We start from the raw sequence: 4,787 nt of genomic DNA, 5'->3' as shown, positions 1-4,787 counted from the left end.
CGCCCCCCACCCCGCCCCCACCCCCAGCTCCTGCCTTCTCCCAGCACCCAGGGCAGCGAGCATCAGCAAGCATTGAAGACCATGGGCCACTTCCTAGCTGTGTGGTCTTGGGGGAAACACTAGCCCTCTCTGCTCTTTTTTCCTTCTAATATAACTCAGTTATTGTGAGGCTTAAGGGAGAAAAGGGCGGGAAGACAGTTTGCAGACTCCGGTGATAATGTTGGTGTTGGTTTATTCCTGGGGTCACCACTGCCACCATCTCAGGGGACCTTGAGCAGGAAATGGAGGCCAACCTGGTGTCCATGGGAGGACAAGAGCAGGGGACAGGCCACACAGTGCCCGCACGTAGGCTTTGAAGAAAAACAGCCCCGTTCCAAAAAGAACTCAGGGCAGTGGCTTCAGCCAGTTCACACTGAAATTGCACTGGCGGGCAGTGCTCCATTTCAGGACAACTTATGGTCTTTTGGCAAAGAAACAGTGCTTGTGTGAGTCCCAGCTGTCATTCAGAATCCTCTCTGTATTAACAAGCATCATGTATTTTTTCAACCCATTTTTGAAGTTTCAGAAATATATACTTATCTAACTCTCAAGATTTGAAAACTTAAGTGGCTAAACCCCCTACAGAGTCCTTTGCCCCGTTATGTCCTCCTGGTCCTGGCTTCCTGAGTAGCCTTTAATTCTGATCGTCTTTCATCACGTCAAGGACAATCACCACTAAATTTCATGTTTGAATTTTCTGTTGCCTTCAAATGAATCAGAATCTAGCTTGTACTAATGCTGGAAATGCACTGGAATCTCAATGAGGCTACACCAAGTCCTGGTGGCTATTAGCAGAGATTATTGGAAAGCAGGGAGATGGATGGCGGGTGGGGAGAGCCCACGCGTAGATGAGGTCGTGGTCCGCACGGCTCCGATGCCCGTGTCTGCTCCCAGAGAGGGGCCGCCTCTGCCAGATCCACCACCAGCCAGCTCGTCTGTGCTCTTTGATGTGCTGCTTCCATCCAGCCGACGGGAAGAGACTGCTCACATGCCAGGCCTCAGGAAAGAGCAGGAGGCGGCTGATAGAGGATGAAGTCATGGCAGGCTGAGCGGGATCCAAAGGCTTCTGGGGTCGTCTGCGTCCCCCAGAGGCACAGGCTTTGCATGGCCGTCTTCCCAGCTTACAGTTCTCCTGGAGCTAAAATCCCACATCAGCTGCTGTCTGAACCTCAGGCTTATACCAGCTAATTATAATGTAGACTGGGACTGTGGGGGTTATCTGTTTGTTGCTGTTAGTTGCTCAGTCGTGTCTGACTCTTTGAGACCCCATGGACTGCAGCACACCAGGCTTCCCTGTCCTTCACTCTCTCCTGGAATTTGCTCAAACTCATGTCCATCGAGTTGGTGACGCCATCCAACCATCTCATCCTCTGTCACCCTCTTCTCGTCTTCCCTCAATCTTTCCCAGCATCAGGGTCTCTTATAATGAGTCAGCTCTTCGCATCAGGTGACCAAAGGATTGGAGGTTCAGCTTCAGCATCAGTCCTTCCAATGAATTTTCAGGACTGATTCCCTTTAGGATTGACTGGCTTGATCTCCTTGCAGTCCAAAGGACTCTCAAGAATATTTTCCAGCACCACAGTTCAAAAGCATCTGTTTACATTTCTCTAAATCAAAACAGACCTGCATATTAAGCTCTGTTTTCCAGAGTCACATTCTGTCACCTCTCCAGCCTGTTCAGAGGTCCACACAGGAGCTTTCACAGGATTCTTTCAATACTTCAAAATTGCAACCAAAAGTTACCTCTTTTCCCTAACTTCTTCAGCCATATAGGCTCTTTGCTTCCCACTAAAGTGACATCGGTGTGAAATAACAGCCCCACACTGGGGACACTGCCGTGGAGCCTGCAAAAAACAGTGTCTGGATTCACACCTCAGCCCTGTAGTTATTGGCTTCATGACTTGGAGTTGGTTCTCCCATCTGTAAAACACAAGTAATATTCACAAAATGGTAGTTACGAATATTATTATTGTACTCGACTCTTAAAACACTAACAAAAGGAAAGCTAAGTATTTCTTAGTAATCATTAATTCATTCAAGACATCAGTGTTGAGTTCTTTACAATGGTCCACCCACGGGATTGACTTTCAAGTAAGAGGAGCCAGGAATAAACAGCAGGCATAATTAAAAGTAAGCTGTGGAGGCTGCTTGCAATGATAAACAGGAAGGGAAGCAGAAGGACATCCCTGGTGGTCCAGGGGTTGAGATCCGCCTTGAAGTGCAGGAGATGTGGGCTCCAGCCCTGGTCAGGGAACTAGGATCCCATGTGCCACAAAGCCATGAAGCCCACACACCCCAACCACACACCCCACCCACAGAGTCCAACCCCACCCACAGAGTCCACACCCCGACCACAGGGTCCACACCCTGACCACAGGCTCCACACCCCACCTACAGGGTCCACACCCCACCTACAGAGTCACACCCCACCCACAGAGTCCACACCCCGACCACAGAGTCCACACCCCACCTACAGAGTCCACACCCCACCTACAGAGTCCACACCCCACCCACAGAGTCCACACCCCAACCACAGAGTCCACACCCTGATTACAGTGAAAGATCCTGAGTGCCATAACTTAAGACCTGATGCAGCCAAATAAATAAATAAATTTAAAAACAAAAAATAGTGTGCTATTGACAGAGGTTAGATACAGATCATGGCACCAAATACAGATCATGGCACTGAATAGCTCCATATTAGTATGGCCAACTGGTTGTTTTAAAGAATTTTTTTGATATGGGTCATTTTTGAAGTTTATTGAATTTGTCACAATATTGCTCCTGGGATTTTTTTTGTTTGTTTTGCCTTGGTTTTTGTTTTTATGTTTTGGGGGATTTTTTGACAACAAGATATGTGGGATCTTAGTTCCCAACTAGAGATCAAACCCACACTCTCTCCATTGGAAGGCAACGTCTTAACCATTGGCCCACCAGAGAAGTCCCAGGCCAACTGATTTTTGACAAAAGTGTAAAAGCAATTCAATGGAGAAAGGCAACTCTTTTTCAGAAATAATTCTGAAGCAGTCAGACCAAAGCTGGAGCGATATGCCAAAGCTGAGCTTCACCTGTGTCTCCTCCTTCCTAGTGGTTACAGACCCCATATCAACGGGAACTCAAAATGGACTCTAGATTTAAGTGTAAAACATAAAATTATGCAACTTTTAGAAAAAAAACATAAGACATCTTAGGGGTCCATGTCTGGGTAAAGAATTAGACTTGACATCAAAAGCACAAAAAGAAAAAAATCGATAAACTGGACTTCATCAAAATTAAAAAGATTTGCCTTGTGAAAGACCATGTGAAAGAGGATGAAAAGCCAAGCCACATACTACAGACACGCCACATACGACAGACATGCCACATACATACTACAGACACACCACATACGACAGACACACTACATACTACAGACACGCCACATACTACAGACACGCCACATACTACAGGCACGCCACATACTACAGGCACGCCACATACATACTACAGACACGCCACATACTACAGCCAAGCCACATACATACGACAGACACGCCACATACGACAGACATGCCACATACATACTACAGACACACCACATACGACAGACACACTACATACTACAGACACGCCACATACTACAGGCACGCCACATACTACAGCCAAGCCACATTCTACAGACAAGCCACATACATACGACAGACACGCCACATACTACAGACACACCACATATGACAGGCATGCCACATACTACAGACATGCCACATATGACAGGCATGCCACATACTACAGACACGCCGCATACATACTACAGACACTCCACATACAACAGGCACGCCACATATGACAGACACGCCACATGCATACTACAGACATGCTACATACGACAGACGCTACATACAACAGACACACCACACACTACAGACATGCCACATACATACTACAGACATGCTACATACGACAGACACGCTACATACTACAGCCAAGCCACATACTACAGACACGCCACATATGACAGGCACGCCACATACGACAGACATACCACATATGACAGACACGCCACATACACACGACAGACACGCCACATACATACTACAGACATGCCACATATGACAGGCATGCTACATACGACAGACACGCTACATACTACATACAAGCCACACGCTACAGACACGCCACATACTACAGGCACACCACATACATACAACAGACACGCCATATACTACAGACACGCCACATACTACAGACACACCACATACATACGACAGACACGCCATATACGACAGACACGCCACATACATACTACAGACACGCCACATACTATAGACACGCCACATACTACAAGAAAACATTTGAAAATCACATATCTGGCCAAGGACTAGGATATATAAAGAGCTTTCAAAATCAACAGTAAAATATTCATAAAAATTGAGAAAAAAAAATCCAAGTAGAATAATGGGTTAATGCATAAAGAAACAGTTCACCAAAGATGTTCAACATCACTAGCTTTAGGGAAATGCTATGATGAGCCATCAATACACACCTATCAAAACAGCTAAAATAAAAATACTGACAATACCAAATGCTGGTGAGTATGTAGAAAACCTGGATCTCTCCTCAACTGCTGGTGAGAATATCAGTGTTTCAGCAAGACCGTTTCTTAAAAACACTTTAAAAAAAGACCTTTGACACATGCCCCAGCAAGTGCTCTGTTGGGCATTTATCCCAGAGAAATGAAAACTTACGTCATCACAAACACCTGTACATGA

This window comes from Bison bison, unplaced genomic scaffold, assembly GCF_000754665.1.
Source record: "Bison bison bison isolate TAMUID 2011002044 unplaced genomic scaffold, Bison_UMD1.0 scf7180017864223, whole genome shotgun sequence".
Lineage (NCBI taxonomy): Eukaryota > Metazoa > Chordata > Mammalia > Artiodactyla > Bovidae > Bison > Bison bison.
The sequence above is the reverse complement of the archived record's forward strand: the minus strand, read 5'-3'. Positions refer to the sequence as shown.